This window comes from Zootoca vivipara, chromosome 15, assembly GCF_965207765.1.
Source record: "Zootoca vivipara chromosome 15, rZooViv2.hap1.1, whole genome shotgun sequence".
In the NCBI taxonomy this organism is placed as follows: domain Eukaryota; kingdom Metazoa; phylum Chordata; class Lepidosauria; order Squamata; family Lacertidae; genus Zootoca; species Zootoca vivipara.
Genome location: NC_142598.1, coordinates 36,779,330 through 36,797,371, shown reverse-complemented (window position 1 = coordinate 36,797,371; position 18,042 = coordinate 36,779,330).

Here is an 18,042-nt window from a genome sequence, read left to right as displayed (position 1 = left end):
AATCAACACTGAAAGGCTTTTTTTAAAAAATGTGGAGAATTGGATTTAAGATGAGAAAGATAACAAATTGAGAAAAGCATGGCAGATTTTCCCATCCATTATACGCAACACACACAAACATACACACACCTCCACAAGGACAACAAGAAAGTTGGGGGACATTTTTGGCAAGTTTGAGGAGAACGTGTGGGAATCATAGAATCATAGAGTTGTAAGAGACCACAAGGGCCATCCAGTCCAACCCAAGTCCAACCCCTTACCAAGCATGAAACACCTAGTAATTTTCTTGGTGTGTGGGTGTTCATTAAGTTTTCCATTTTAATAACCAATAAAGACCACATTAAAACATTCCAAACTACAATAAATTGTCTTTGGGTGGCTTCCCATACTCTGAAGTTTGCGGAGTACTGATCGACTAATGTCACATTGCATTCTTCAATAAACGACTCTGATGTTAACCCTTCACTTTACTGTCCTTTATTTTTATTTCTGTTTCAACAGCCACTGGTCCGTTCAGCCACTGGTCCCTTTTGTTTTTGTAATTCTGTGTGAAATTTTCCACCTTCTCCAACTAGTCCATTTTATATTTCTGCTCTCAGGGGCCATAATATTCCACGTCCCAAACATTCTAGTAATTTTTCAGTGAGGCTTACAATTAAGACAAGATGGGAGAATGTTTTTAACCTCCTTTTGTTCTAAATTTCAAATAGAAAGAAATTTCAAATAGAAATAGAAACACTGATGTGCTCCCATTGGGGTCCTGTATAAGAATGAAGATTTTTTTCTGTAAGGAAGGAAGAAAAGGATCAACATTAAACCTTGTGCTGATTTATCTTACTGGTGCCTTGCCCCAACTGAACATTACTAGAATTAAACTCCACCCTGCTTGCTTGCCCTTTTTGGCTTCCTGCCCAACCACCCAAAAATGCTAGAAAAGAGCAGAGTGAATAATTTGGTCCAGTTCTAAAATAAATATGTAAAAAAAAAAATCAAAATCAAAGTGTACTTTAAGGAACATTTATGCCCAGAGGACGCACAAGCAATGTTACATCAAAAAGCATGTAACTCCACAGACTCTACCAGGCAGCTCATTTTGCCATTTGCCAAGCCTGAAGATGGCAAACAGAAGGCTGATTTGACAGCCATTTTTTATTAGGGCCAGGGTATAAAGTCTTCAGGGACGCAGGTGGCTCTGTGGGTTTGAATCCCTGTGACGGGGTGAGCTCCCGTTGCTCGGTCCCAGCTCCTGCCAACCTAGCAGTTCAAAAGCACGTCAAAATGCAAGTAGATAAATAGGTACCACTGTGGCAGGAAAGTAAACGGCGTTTCCATGCGTTGCTCTGGTTTGCCAGAAGCGGCTTAGTCATGCTGGCCACATGAACCGGAAGCTGTATGCCGGCTCCCTCGGCCAATAAAGCGAGATGAGTACCGCAACCCCCGAGTCGGTCACGACTGGACCTAATGGTCAGGGGTCCCTTTACCTTTTTATAAAGTCTTCATTGAACTTGTTCTTTTCACCTGTGTTCCGATTTGTATGCGAGTCCAGGTGTCTCGCATGGGGTTAGTCCAAACAAAATCCTTCCTCATCCCCAACTGGCTGCCAATAATTTTATGACGAGACACGTGTGTGTGTGTGTGTGTGTGTGTGTGTCTGTGTCTGTGTCTGTGTCTGTGTCTGTGTGTCTGTGTGTATGCTTCTCCAAAACACTTCATGAACAGCATTGCACCCCAAAGCAAACTGTGTGTGTTCTGCTTCCTGCACACATTTCCTTACATGCAAGTCTTGCCGATTTCAGTAGGACTCTACGTATGCATGAATACCAGCAAGAACACAGGAAACTTCAAAACTGTGGATGATGCCTTAGTACCTCCTTCCTCCCCACCCTGCATCAGTACAGCACTGAGCCTGCCAAAGTGTCAACTAATATTTTACAACAATTCTAAGATATTGGCAGGAAATGAAATTAGAAAGCCTCTGTTTGCTGTTCGGTTAGTGCATGGAACGTCTTTTATTTTATGGTACGTGGGGGGGAAACAATTGTGGCATGAGCTTCACAACCACTGATATTCTCCTTCTGCCATAATGAAAGTAGTACACATTGAATTTTAACTAGAATTTACCAGGTGGGTTAGCACTTCTTGGCCTGAGCCTATTTGTTAACCTGATTTGGTGGAGTAAATAAATGAACAAATAAATGTGATGATAACAGCATACCCGCCAACATTTCTCTGATGAAAATAGGGATGCCCTGTTCCATACTACTACTGCACTACTACTAATGCCCTCAGTAGGAGTGGTGCTATTGCTACCTTATTTCAAAAAGAAATATATTTGGTAATAAGGAATACATTTGCTAGCCCATTTGGCAAAAAGGCACACAAGAGCAACAGGGGTTCATTTCCTAACTTACTGAAGAAATCTAGGTGACAATAGTAGTAGCACTGGTGATATCGGTAGAGGCAGCGGTGCCAATAAAGAAGAAATACATCAGGAAAAAATGGAACAAATGATGACAAAGACTTGCATTAAAATGTGATATGGCAATTTATTTGTATAGGTGCACATTTAGAAATAATTACCAGGTCCTAAATGCTGACGGGCAACTACTCAGTCTTCTTATGGTTATCTTTGATCCAGATATGGACCAGACAACCTTTCAAATGGAGGGTGCCTTCAAAGAGAGGACCATCCTCTTTAATGCAGGACACAGAGCCACTCTTTTTATGCGCCTCATCCATAAGTTAAGGAACCAGCTTGTTATGCACTTCAAGAATTCCATGTGCAGATTATCAGGCCACGCAGACAGATACAAAAGTAAATTTGGGGAGACAAAGGAGCGACGCAGTTCAGAATGGTATGTAGCAGTTCTGAGTAATCACTGGAATGCAATATTTGTCAAAGCATCCCGTCATTAATACTAGGCTCTTTGCTATTGACCTTCATTTACTGAAAACAGGTAGTTGGGAATCTGTCAACAGACAAATAAATGAGAAGGCTGAAGTATGAGGATGTATCTTTCTAAGTGTGAGAAGGAATGAATTCTATGTGATGATCCCTTCGCTTACATTAAGGACATCAATTCTGTTTGGACAGACACTGGTGATGTACTTCTTGCATGTTTAATGTTGTTTGGGCAAATTAAAGATCAGATCTCACTCTCTGAGGTTTTGTCTCTTGTTCCAAACAAGTCATCAAAAATGAAAGACTGGAAGATTGACGCTGCGATAAAGAGTAAACATGCATTGTTTTGAATTTAATGTGGTTGTTCTTGTTGTGAAAGGCGGTGTGGGCTGGAATCCTATACCCCAGGATGCTTAATTTCCAGCATTCCTTCCTTACCCTCTTCTTTCCTACTTACCAAAGAACTACAGTACATGTTACATTAAAGAGGTGGCTGTCTTTTAATGACCCCTCCACAATGTCTTGTAAAGCTTGGAAATATAGTGGAAGACAATGCAGACTAGATACCTACTAAAAAATTTCCACTTCCTACAGCCAACAACTCACTAGAAAAACCACCCTATATAAAAATGTATTGACAATGGAAGATGGTGATGGAGGTGGCCAGTACTGGGGTACTGCAAAAACCCAAGCCCCAGTAATGAAGATGCAAATTCTCATGCCAAATGAGTTCATTTAACCTGGGTTGGTAGGAGGCTGAAAGTATCAATGTTACCCCTGTTGTTGAGTTTTCTATCTGAAGGACTAATCTAATACTGTTGTAGGAGGAAAATATTGGAGAGGGGGACAAATTGAGATCACTTTGATTCCAGCAGTTATATGTTATACGCTATATGTTGTAACCTTTCACCTTGAAACTTGCTCCGCTTTTCTTTAGGCTGTCTCTTTACCTTTTGACATAATGTTTTTGAAGTCAACAACCAAGAAGATTAAAAGGGGCCTCCCTGGCATCTCATTATCTTTAGCTTTCAAACAGGATTAAGGTAGGAGGAAATATGGCTTAGATAAGAAAGACTAACAAGGATGCTAGTTAATTAACAGTAAGGAACAGGAATGGTAAGGAACAAGAAAGGAGAATTTCTGAACTTCAAAAAGGTTAAAGTTCCAAACAGAGACATTGAATTTCAAAAGCAAAAGAAGTAAAATATTATTCATAGCTTTTATCCTGACACTTAAACAATCCATTGCTCTCATTGATTAAAATGTTGTCCAGGTAAATTCCTCAACAGAGTTATCTCAGGAGAACTGAAAGAAGATGAGCCAGCTTTTTGAATACCCTACCAGAGTCACATCAGCATAGTACGAACTTGGTCAAATTCATGTTTTCCCTTTCTTGTGCCCTTTCCGAGCCCAACTCACATTTTTAAATGATTTCTCTTCCATTTTTTTACACTTTAGGAGGGAGTGCGCAGCATGGCCCAGGATTCTTTAGAAACCAAAAAAAAATGTTTTGTTTTTTTTAGATGGGACCATCACAAGAACAATCTGGAGAAGTCACAACCAAGTCATGTTCGGGTCCACCAACTTAATTCAAAATGGCACCTGGCATACAAGCATCAAGGAAGATCCCTCGGGATCCCATGTGTTGAGTTTGGCAGTGATATTTCAAGTGGCGGTTGAACCTATGCTTAAAGCTGGTGGGGTTATGTCAAAGTCTCTTCTTATTCCACCATCTTGATTCAGAATCCCACCTGGCATCCAAACAGAGCAGGCAGAGGTGGATAACTTTTGGCTACTGAGATGTTTTGACACCACAACTGACCATACTGCCTGTTGTTGTTGTTGTTGTTGTTGTTGTTGTTGTTGTTGTTGTTGTTGTTAGGTCGTTTAGTCGTGTCCGACTCTTCGTGACCCCATGAACCAGAGCACGCCAGGCACTCCTGTCTTCCACTGCCTCCCGCAGTTTGGTCAAACTCATGTTCGTAGCTTCGAGAACACTGTCCAACCATCTAGTCCTCTGTTGTCCCCTTCTCCTTGTGCCCTCAATCTTTCCCAACATCAGGGTCTTTTCCAAGGATTCTTCTCTTCTCATGAGGTGGCCAAAGTATTGGAGCCTCAGCTTCACAATCTGCCCTTCCAGTGAGCACTCAGGGCTGATTTCCTTCAGAATGGATCGGTTTGATCTTCTTGCAGTCCATGGGACTCTCAAGAGTCTCCTCCAGCACCATAATTCAAAAGCATCAATTCTTCGGCGATCAGCCTTCTTTATGGTCCAGCTCTCACTTCCATACATCACTACTGGGAAAACCATAGCTTTAACTATGCGGACCTTTGTAGGCAAGGTGATGTCTCTGCTTTTTAAGATGCTGTCTAGGTTTGTCATTGCTTTTCTCCCAAGAAGCAGGCGTCTTTTAATTTCATGACTGCTGTCACCATACTGCCTAGTGGCCACCAAGACGACATAACAGTGGCCCTGAAAGACCTACATTGGCTCCCAGTACATTTCCGGGCACAATTCAAAGTGTTGATGTTGACCTTGAAAGCCCTAAACGGCCTCGGCCCAGTATACCTGAAGGAGCATCTCCACCCCCATCGTTCAGCCCAGACACTGAGGTCCAGCAGCGAGGGCCTTCTGGCTGTTCCCTCACTGTGGAGTTTTACAGTCTTGTTTTGTGACCTTACAGGTGTTTGACAACACCATTATTTTTCTGTTCCAGGAGGAACAAAGGCTATAGTCCTAACTGCATTTACCTCAGGGTAAGTCCCACTGAGGGACGCAGGTGGCACTGTGGGTTAAACCACAGAGCCTAGGGCTTGTTGATCAGAAGGTCGGCGGTTCAAAGTGCAAAGTGGCGGGAAGGTAAATGGCATTTCCGTGTGCTGCTCTGATTCGCCAGAGGCGGCTTAGTCATGCTGGCCACATGACCTGGAAGCTGTACGCTGGCTCCCTCGGCCAATAAAGCGAGATGAGCGCCGCAACCCCAGAGTCGGTCACGACTGGACCGAATGGTCAAGGGTCCCTTTACCCTTTTTAAGTCCCACTGAATTCCAATGGGACTTCTGAGCAGACATGGCTAGGATTACATCCTAAAATCTCTGTCAGGGACAGAGTCTTCACAAAGAGATGAGTATTGTTAATATTGCCATAAATACAATATTAGCCAGAAAGCCACCCAATTAAAAGCACTGCTAATTGTGCAAAAGAATCAATGGAAACCTATCAGTGTACTGGTTGGCTAACATAGCTAAGTCAATTGCCATGATATTCCTATCCTGTAGGAAATGAACAAAGATAATAGGGATATAGAGAATGGGAAAGGGATGAGTTCATTTTTGCAGAGGTGTTTCTCCCCCTCTCCCAAAGGTTAAACTATGTGAATTTTATTCATGGTTGGAAAAAGGCACTCTAGTTACTGCAGGTACGTATGCAAGCAACACAGAGATGGTAATTTAATCCATTGCCTACCTTTCTAAAATGGCATCATTATTCTCCGTTATCGCTACTCAACTTCTGCTACACAGCGTGGCTCTATTACTGAACTGCCGTAACTTTCACTCCTATCTGGACTTTGTAGTGTTCCATTTTCTTTCCCTCCCAGTCTTTCCTTGAGAGAGAAGGTGGGGGGAGGGTGTACCATCCATTCAGGATTAAGCCACAAAGCCAAGAGGGGAAGCACAACAGAAATGAAGGAAACTAATCAGCAGGAAGAGAAGGGAGTGCAGCAACCAGAGAGAGAGAGAGAGAGAGAGAGAGAGAGAGAGAGAGAGAGAGAGAGAGAGAGAGAGAGAGAGAGAGATATTGTGGGAAAGCGGCAGTAGCTCCCTTTGTCGTGTTCAAAGGGCTAAACACCAAGAAAAAAAGTTCTTAAAGGAGAAGTGTAGTCAGCAGCTTCAAAAGAGGTCTCTGAACTACATATACATACACACATACACACACTCACAGAGCTACAATTTTGGGGAGAAAGCTGTCCAATTGATGGAGGACATCCGAAGCTGTTCAAAATTGTCTCAAAGCAAGAGGTTTCATGTGAAAACCAAACACATTGGGGGTGCAATAAGATGGGCTTGTATACGATGGACTTGTTGAACTGGCGAAGAGATGACTGCAGACATTCTCACTAAGCCTCTACCAGGAGAAAGTTTTGAGAACAATTGAGTCAAGATGGGATTCTGGGTGGTTTCTTAAATTCTGCATACAATTGTTATATTGGCCTGAGATGGGGTTTGTGGGATAGATTGCAGATCCCAATAGCTAGCATTTGTACCTCTAGTTAATGCATGAAGGGGTTAAGACCAAAGAGTAAACTGTTGCTGCCAAATTTGACTAGATCACAGTCTCTTACCTCTGGTGAAGAAGTCATAGAAGAAACCCTGAGGATCATCCCTCTGCAATGCAGGAATGTGCAGCTGTACCAAAAAGGGATCAACCCTGCAAATTTGGTGTTACCAGCACAGCACTCTAACCCACTGAACTTTCCAGTAGGCTTCTCTGTTCACTCTTAATCTATCATGCGAACTCTGTTAAAAAAATGGAGGTCTGACAAGGGATCCAGCGAATTCTTTTACCGAATACATTTATATCATTCCTGCATGTTAGGCTTCCATATACCCCCCCCCCACATGTTTCTATCTAGTGCTAACTGTATCGGATGTGTGTTTCCCCTTCGCAACACTGAGAAACAGGACAGTGAGGAGAGACCAGAAAACTCAAATATTCCAGGGGAAGTTCTTCCAGTACCATTGTAATAACCATTTCTGCCTAGCTGAGCCAAAGAACATGATGGAAGAGCTTAATTCATTGGCATCTATGCTTCACAGGCTGATGTGAATGCTGAATGATTACAATATGATTGGCACAATGAACTCCCCTCCTCTCTTTTCCCATTCTTTGTAGTGCTTTGCAGACTTGGCAGGGGCACTGGACAACCTGCCCTGAAAAACCTACGTGAACTAGCAAGCCAATTCAGCTTTAAGTTCAGCTATCTGCCTTGCATCAAAGTGGCTGAGTGGAGAGACTAGGAGAAGCAATTGCTTTGCTATGCTAATATCTATCACACACACACACACACACACACACACACACACACACACACACACACAGCATTCAGCCAATGCAACAGATTAGTTGGAGGCTGATTTCCCCCAACCCACCCCCAAAAAAGTGTTCATGTTTTGGTTTAAAATGAAGACAAGCAAGGCTGTGCAGGCACACAGCAAGGATCCAGCTCCCGTTTTGTTCAGATATTTCAACTCAAGTGAGAAAGCGAAATCCACAAGGCTCTACACTGGAATCGCTGTGTTTTTCGGTTGTTGCAACACTCAGCAGTGTTGCAAAGAATGACAAATGAACTGTTGCATATTTATTGATAATTTGTATTGTTAATGCCTTATTGTTATAACAAGCCTCATATGACTTCCCCATTGATTATAACGGGAAAATCAGCCACCAATAATGTTTCATATTTGTATGAAACTGAATTAAAATTTCCTGGCATACGAGTTCCTTCTGTGGATGAAGCCTGCCAAATTTCAGGCAAACAGAGCAAAGGTGTGTTTGATTACATTTGATTTGATTGGACGAAGGAGAATGGACCTTGCCGCCACTGCCTTTCCTCTGCCCGAAGGCACACCTTGGCTCCCTTTCACCCTTAGCAAGGAGCTGTCTCAGCAAACACACCACATTCCTTGGGTCTTTGGCAAGGAACTGTATCCACACCTCCTAAGCCAGGAGAGACCATGGACCAGAAACTCAAAAAGGTTGTTTTTGGTCACCTGTCACGTACCACCAGTTACTTCCACCTTGGCCATCGGGTCCAGGTCCAGGTCTGGTCTGCCCTGGTCTGCTCCATCTCCCCTCCTCCTCCCCTTCTGTTGGTCCATCCGTCCATCTGTCCATCCACTGTCCACCTGTCCCTCCCTCCCTCTCTATACTCACTGCTTCTTCCCTTCCTACCTTTTTGGCCTTAACCAAGGGATACCTGGTGGCAAGTCCCACTGGTGTACATGACTCCATGACAGATGCTTGCACGTAGTCCAGCAGTCCAGTGGGCCAACAAGTCCAAAGTCCGGTCAGGCCAGGTTTCCACCTCTGCAGCTGGAGGTCAGTCCTGCACTGTCCCAAAAAGCTCCCTAGAACATACAACCCATGGCCTAACCAACATGGGAAGACAAACAGACACAGCACCTCACCTGGGCTTCTCTTTTATACCTTGCATGCTGATTGCAGTATCTGGGCTTGATGAGGCAGGTGATCCTCACCTGTTGTGATCCTACACCAGCTGAGGTATCACTGCAGGCCCCACCTGGGCTGTGGGCCCTTGCCTGCCTCCACCTCCTAGAGCACCCCTCCCACTGCTCCTTATGCCTCAGAGCCTGTCATGTTCATGGAGACAGGGGTCCCTCTGGCTCTGGTGATGAGTCCCGCTGCTCTGGTTCCTGTGCGCTGCCTCCCACCCCCTCACCATGCTTTCTGCACCAACTTCTTCTCCATCTCCAGCTTGCCCCGGTGTGTCCCACTCACAGCTCCACCCCTCGCCAGTATCCTCTTCTTCCTCCCCACTGTCCTGCCAATTCATGACATTTTTTTCCTCCTCCTGCAGCTCTTACTGCTCTCTCCATCTTTCCTCCCTCCAAGCCCTTCTGGGTTCTCTGCTCACACTTCTCATTGTGCTTCCAGCTGACTGGCAAGGCTGCTGCAATGACCCACAACAGTTATCAGAATCTTCCACCAAGATGCCCAGAGGCGCCTGTGGGCCTCACCCAGCTACCCAGAGCAATGGAAGAGCAGCCGAAGGACCATGCAGATGGTGGGGGGGCGGGGCTGGCTCCTAGTCACTCCAAGCCAGAGTAGAGAGGCATGATTTTGTGCTCCACCCCTGGGCCTGGGACCTTGCGGGGAGCCAACCTGACCAGACCCCTAAGTACACCTCAACCTCTGTCTCTTCCCCTGCCTCTTTCAGAAACTGCCTTGGGACAATATGAGCTTTGCCATACTCCTGTTTCATCCTTGATGTGGATGGCCCTAAATTGAATTATATGAAAGCACTGTAGCACTCTGTCTATGGGTAACATTCACAAACAACAAAGAACATGGATTCAGATAGAGACTGGCCACGTTCAGACAGCACTTTGATCTGTTTTCATGACATTTCCTTACATGTTAATTTTCAAATTTCGTGTGATCTTTCATGTGACACACAAACCACTTCTGGGAAACTATTGGAATGTAGTTTATCACACGTTGCCACGTTATTTTCCTTCATATAAACCTGGAAAATTGAGGGAGTGCTGTACTGCAATTTCACATGACAAAGGCTGCATTCACACTGCTGTGTATTGTGATTTCCTGAAGTCTCCCTAACTGTAAATTTCTGCATTACATTTGAACTTTAACATGACAGAGAAGCCACGTCCAGAAATACAGTGCAAGTTTACTGCTCACTTCCATGCTCTGAGGCTGTGACTATCACACAAATAATACATTTGTTCATCCAAGCTTGGGAGAGATGGAAATGTTCAAGGTAAATGCAACTGTGTTTCCTGCTGCTGTACTTTAGTGATGGACTGATGATATGTGATTTTAAAAGGCAAAGGTTTTGCACTTTTAATGTTTTATGGAGAGTTTATTGTTTGGGTGGTATTTCCATAAACTGCCCTGGGTTCTTGCTGGAAAAGGGCATTTATTTATTTATTTATTTATTTATTTATTTATTTATTTAAAACAAATTAAAGTGTGTAACCCAATCAGTGATGTAGCGTGAGTTGCCAGCACCAGGGGCTGTGCAGAGGGGATGGGTGGGAGCAGTGGGGGTTTTCTGGGGGAAGCAGGGGGACGCATACCCCTAAACATTTTGTGAATCTAAGTTTGGCCTCATCCCTGGAAAAGACCCTGATGTTGGGAAAGAAGGAGGGCACTAGGAGAAGGGGACGATAGAGGACGAGATGGTTGGACAGTGTTCTCGAAGCTACGAACATGAGTTTGACCAAACTGCGGGAGGCAGTGCAAGACAGGAGTGCCTGGCGTGCTCTGGTCCATGGGGTCACGAAGAGTCGGACATGACTAAACGACTAAACAACAACAATTTCAATATGAGTTGGGAAATGAGAGTACCCCTAAACATATTTTTTTTGGGGGGGAAGCACTTAAATGCACAGAATACACATGCACATTCAGCTGCCTAGAAGTGTCCACATCACCCAGAAGATCACAGCCACAGAGATAGTAAAAGAAGAGTTGTTCCATTGTCTGGAGAGGTCACTCACTGATTCACATGGAGAAGCTGTTTCAACAGATCTCAATGACGGAAGCACACAACTGTATTGAGGCAGTACCGGATGTTAAAATTGTGTGCCCCCTAACAATTTTGCACCCAGGGCAACAACCACAGTGCCCCCCGCCGCCGCAAGCTATGCCACTGAACCCAATTAACGGCTGTGCTCCAATCCGCACATGAATCCAGGACCAACAAATCAGGCTGGTTTGCTTTAAAATGTACAAAAAATGAATTTCTTCCCACCTCTATGCCAAATATACATGAATGAATGGAATAGATCTTTGCTTTGAGTCCAGCAGAGCTCTTTTTGTTGTTTAGTACTCAGAAGGTGGTCAGATGAGAACTCCCCCAATTAACGACTTAAAAAAAATTATTTTAAAGTATCTTAACGTTTTAAGCCACTGAGCCTCGCGAAGTCAAAACATTTTATGGCTGGTCGGGGCAACAATGGAAACTTCTCTAAGAGAGCCAGGCTAGCAAAAGACACCACGAAAGCAAGATGAGGGGTATGTTCCACAATTAGCATTCTGTTATGCCTTCAGCTAGAGAATATGTTGACAGAATGCAATCTGCAGTTAGCAGAGCAGAAAGCAGAAACGTTCTAGTATTGACTGCAAACACATCAGCCTTTAAAGAACCTGTAGGAGTGGGAAGAAAAAAATCATAGCCCCCCCCCCAAAAAGACAAAAAGTACATTCAAATAATTTTAATGTACCATTTGGTAATGTTCTCGGAACGGATTCAGCATTTTGCTGTTCCCCTTACACTTTTGTCGAATGAGTGATGGGTCGCATTCCTCTACTACTGTTAGCTCTTTAAGCTAACAGGCAGCATTAATCACAAGATAATTTTTTCCCCCTATTGCTATTCTAAGTAGGTAACGATTTGCTTCCATCGCGGTTTTGCGAATTGGCACGGAACAGCATCTTCCGCGTAGCCACTGCCTCTCATTACATTCAAAAGCAGCTCGGAGCCAGCAGGAGTTCAAAAGACCATTTATTAGCTAATGTACAGGTTGAGCAAATAAATGTATCGGGGTGCTGAGGCAAGCACAGTGGCACTGCCAATTTAACAGCAGTGAAAGAGGAGAGCCTCGAATCAAAATCAGGGAAAACTAGTTTCAGTCACACACAAACACATCCCAGAAAAGCTGGCTCATGCTATATTTGTTGGCGTGCTTGCTTGCCTGCTTGCTTACCTTTGTATCCTGATTGTTTTTACATCATGGAAACCAATATGCTTGTTGCCAGGTGGTTACCCATCCAAACCCTGACCATATCCAAGTTTGTTTGGCTTCTGCATTGTAATGGCCTCCTATAACTTCAGATCATTCGACTTGCAGAAAAAAATATGCATTGAAATGTGTGCTTCAATGATATTTTGTTTATGTGCAGATTGATCTGGGAATCGAATTATGGGTGAACCTTGGCCAAAAGTGGCACAGGCTAGTCAAAGGTTGATTCATCCACCCTTAAACACATCTGCGCCAGACAACGTTGCTCCAGATATCTGGATGGGAGGGAGGGCAAAAGAGAAGGCCTTTTCGGTTGTGGCTTCCCATCTGTGGAAGGGGCGGGGGAGAGTCTCCATTGCACATGTGGAAATCATTCTACTCTCCCATGAAACAAAATTTAAAAAATTCCTTCCGGTAGCACCTTAGAAACCAACTAAGTTTGTCATTGGTATGAGCTTTTGTGTTTATCTGAAGAAGTGTGCATGCACACGAAAGCTCATACCAATGACAAACTTAGTTGGTCTCTAAGGTACTCTCTAAGGTCTCTAAGGTAGGAACCCAGGTGGCACTGTGGTTAAACCACTGAGCCGCCCTAGGGCTTGCTAATCAGAAGGTCAGTGGTACAAAAACCTTAAGTGAGTCAGGCATTTCCACGTTGTGTGGTGACAAGGGTCTCAGAGTCACACTCGAGTTGTTTGGCTCCAGTCTGCCCCTTCGTGTTCTAGCCTCCCTTGATATAATTTCATTTTACACTGCGAATCCGAAAATTCGAGTGGGGGGGGGCTTCCTTCTCCTTTCCTGCAAGCACACGGCGAGTCATCAGTGTCGCCCCATAATTTATTGCTAATGGGAGCCATGCATGTTATGAAGTCAAGTTTATTTGCAACCTTGTGGCTCCTATCATAAAATGTTAATAAAATACATAAATAAATAGTTGGTGCACATAACCCCTGCACAATGAAATGTCATCTCGCAAAGTTTACGACTGCCCATGACAAAGCTTCGGCAGGGAAGAGAGTGGCAGCTCTGGGCAGGTTTGAGGGAAGATACCGTGGTTTCAGAATTCCGCGTTAAATCATGTTTATTCTGAAAAATATATTGTTATATTACTTCAGTAATATTACAGTAAAGGCACATTCATAAAAATGACTCATTCTCACTGCCAAAATCTGACATGCAAAGCACCTCGGTAGATCACAGGTTTTATATTCACCTCCATATAGCCTTGCTCTTTGGGAAAAGGTAGGAGAGATGGCACAGGATGTCAAAATCCTGTCTGTGGGCTGGACTTTTCTGATCTAGCTTCTTTCAGACCTTGCAAGTGTCCTTGTTTTCCAGGATCAGTCCTGGCTTTATAGAAGCCGCCCCGGTTTCTGATTTGATCCTGGAATGTCCAACTTTTCCTTAGAGTGTCTGTATTTACATCAGAGAAATGTTGGAGAGGACACTGGAGAAATTTAGAAGGGCATGTTCTCCTTCTGCAGTGGTTTTCAAACCACCTAGCCTTTGCCACCTCTTTCAGCCAAGGAAGCCTTGCTGGTCTGTCATGAAACTTCTGCGCGATGCAGAGGATTCTGGGATATATTCTACACTACAGCACACAGATCGTGTAGGGCAGGTGTGGGGAGCCTTGGGCCCTCCAGAGGTTGCTGAACCACAACTCCCATCTGACCCAAACAAGCATAGCCCAAGGCCAGAGATGATAGGAATTGTACTTCAGCAACATCGGGGGGGGGGGGGGAAGGTTTCCTTCATATCTGATACAGGGCACAGTAGAACAATGGTAGGCCCTTCATAATAACCACGGCCACAGCACCTCACAGCCACCCTACCCCGGAAGATCAAACAACCTTCTCCGATTATATAATAATCTTATAATTATACAATAATAATAATAATTAGAGGTTTGTTGCAACATTCATGTGTTGCGTTTCAGCTAGATCTTCTGGGCAAATGATTTGGAGTGCTCCGATATCTTATTTTGGAGTGACTTGAGTTGTATGCAACAGAACTTGTATATCATTCTATTTAAACAGAAGCATCTTTTTGTTTTGTTTTTTTGCAGTGTTCCAAAATGTTTGGCTCTGGAATATACAGAACAAAAATTCCTCAGTGTTCTTCCCACGCACCTTCTCTAGGGTGACCCTAGAAGCCAATCATCAGTGGTGGTTGTTGTTGTTGTTGTTGTTGTTATTATTATTATTATTATTATTATTATTATTATTACTACTACTACTACTACCAATAGAAAGCTGTAACAGGGGCTGGGCTGCTATAAACAACAGACACCAAGACCAACAAGCCATGTCTGCACCGAGCATGCAGGAGTGCAGAGTCCCCGCCTTGCTGTAGAGAGGATTTCCACACACCAGTCATGGCATTTAAATGTATTTTTTTTAAAAATACTCTGCCTTTTAGCTGTGCCACCCCAATCCCCTCCTCAAAAGGCTCCCAGAACAGATTAATTTTTGAAATGATAGTCCCCGCCCTCAGATTTCCTATCTAAAAGACATGGCACAAGAGGAAACTGGATTGGGAAAGAGGAGGAAACCATTAAGCTCTGGATTACTCAGATCACTTTCCTCAGATACAAGTTCTTCTAATGACCAGCTGAGATGGAAACAGTTTGCTGGCCTCTCAGTTGTGCCAAAGGTGTGGCCCTGTGTCCCTTCTCTTCCTCTCTCTCTGTTGCAGCCTGATGGAACAGCTGCAAGTTACATCAACAAAGTGTTTGGCTTTTAGGTAGGCTTGCGCTCCAGTCCCTTCATTCTTACAGTCAGTACAATGGTACCTTGGTTGTCGAACTTAATCCATTCCGGGAGTCCGCTCGACTCCCAGAACCGTTCGAAAACCAAAGTTCGGCTTCCGATTGGCTGCAGGAGCTTCCTGCACTTAATTGGAAGCCACAGAAGCCCAGTCAGATGTTCGGTTTCCAAAAAAACATTTGAAAACCAGAATACTTACTTCTAGGTTTGGGGCATTTGGAAGCCGAATGCCGTACCAAGGCATTCGAGAACCAAATTATGATGATGCTTTGTAAATATCATGTCTATCGTCTGACGGTTACAAACAACTGCGTGGCAAATGCTCTCTACCTTTGCCCAAAGTCGTGTGGGTGTGCGTGCGTGGGTGTGTAAAGGTATTTCTAATATCTAAGGGAAGGGGAATTCATTTAGGCAGAAGGAGCAAACACACAGCGCTACCCGTCAGGCCACAACTGCCGCATAAAGGATGCTAATAAGATTCAGCAGATTAGCTGTCCCCATTGGGTAATTCCCAGATGGTCCCCTTCAGGCTCAGCCCCCCCCCTCTGTTTTATGGTTGCCATTATATTCTTCATGCAAAAATAATGACTTCCTCTCCTTGCCGTTTTTACTGCTTGCAACAGATTAGACCCAGGTAGGCAAAGCTGTGCGATTGCCAGAGAGAGGGAGGGAGGGAGGGAGGAAAGCAGGGGAGGGGGCGGAAGAGTACTGTGGAGGGGGGGTGTCTCACCTTGCAAGTGCTTTGCTACTGTTTGAAACCCTGTGAAGGTCACCCGCTCAGCTGTGATGTTATTTTTGTGCGCTCCGCAACCTATTTAGATGTGGCTGGCCGGGTGCTTTCTTTTTCCTGCCGCCTTGCCTCCGTTTGTTGTGCTGTGCACACACCTCAAAAGGCAGCAGTTATGTAAAAGGAGACAAGGTGAGGCAGGCAGGCGACTGAAAATCTGAAGGGGATGCTCCCTTTCTTCCTCCCCGCCACCGTTGTGTGAATTCTCTGAAGATTCCCGCGGCAGCTAGATTTGCATGTGTATCTCGAGCGTTACCTTCCCTGAGCCCTTTTCAATAGGATGATTGGTCCTCCTGATAACTTAATTCTCTTCGATCACAGGAACATAAAGAAACTTCAGAAGAAAGGAAAGCTTCTCTAAGCAACTGCCATGCGCTGGTTGCAAAGAGATCTTTAAAAGGGGAGAGGGGAGGGGGGTTATCTCCTAATGTGAAATATTCATGACTCTTGCAGCTTCTGTGCAGATACAATCAGAAAGAGGTGGGGAGGGGGGATTTATTGAAAAGTGTTGTCTTGTTTTCTTATTGGAAGAAAGGAGGGAGGAATACAAACTCTGAAAATCTGCCTGGCAGTGTTCTCATTTTCTCAGGTCCTTTTGCATACATTTACAGAGCAACAAAACCAAGTTTCCCCTCCAAGGATACTTACTTCCCTTATTTCTTGGATATCTTTTCTGCCTGTTCAAAATACAATCAAGGCAGTTTCAAAGTGTTTAAATGGCAAAGACCACTGTAAATAATGCTGCTTTATTCTATGAGAATTATTTTTCACATTCCTGTTTATCATGCATTTTATCGTATGCTGTCTTGTTTCGCGGTAAACCTCCCTGTGATCATTTTTGTTGAAGGGTGGTACAGAAATGACACCATACTGTGGTGTGTGTGTGTGTGTGTGTGTGTGTGTGTGTGTGTGTGAAGGGAACTAGTAATATTAGTTCCATTCATGTTGTTGTTTAGTCGTTTAGTCATGTCTGACATGTTCAAATATATAAAAGGATGTCATATAGAGAAGGGAGAAAGGTTGTTTTCTGCTGCTCCAGAGAAGCGGACACGGAGCAACGGATTCAAACTACAAGAAAGAAAATTCCACCTAAACATTAGGAAGAACTTCCTGACAGTAAGAGCTGTTCGGCAGTGGAATTTGCTGCCAAGGAGTGTGGTGGAGTCTCCTTCTTTGGAGGTCTTTAAGCAGAGGCTTGACAGCCATCTGTCAGGAATGCTTTGATGGTGTTTCCTGCTTGGCAGGGGGTTGGACTGGATGGCCCTTGTGGTCTCTTCCAACTCTATGATTCTATGATTCTATGACTCTTCATGACTCCATGGACCAGAGCACACCAGGCACTCCTGTCTTCCACTGCCTCCTGCAGTTTGGTCAAACTCATGTTAGTAGCTTCGAGAACACTGTCCAACCATCTCGTCCTCTGTCATCCTCTTCTCCTAGTGCCCTCCATCTTTCCCAACATCAGGGTCTTTTCCAGGGAGTCTTCTCTTCTCATGAGGTGGCCAAAGTCTTGGAGCCTCAGCTTCATGATCTGTCCTTCCAGTGAGCACTCAGGGCTGATTTCCTTAAGAATGGAAAGGTTTGATCTTCTTGCAGTCCATGGGACTCTCAAGAGTATCCTCCAGCACCATAATTCAAAAGCATCAATTCTTTGGCGATCAGCCTTCTTTATAGTCCAGCTCTCACTTCCATACACACACACACATATGTTGTTGTTGTTGTTTAGTCGTTTAGTCGTGTCCGACTCTTCATGACCCCATGGACCAGAGCACGCCAGGCACTCCTGTCTTCCATTGCCTCCCGCAGTTTGGTCAAACTCATGTTCGTAGCTTCGAGAACACTGTCCAACCATCTTGTCCTCTGTCATATATATACATATACATATATATACATATACATATATATACATATACATATACATATATATATATATATATATATATATATATATATATATGAATAGAACTAATATTAACAACAAAAACAGCAACAGCAATACAGTCTTAAAAACAATATCTTGGAAAAGCTTGTTAACATAACACCAAATCTATTATTATTATTATTATTATTATTATTATTAT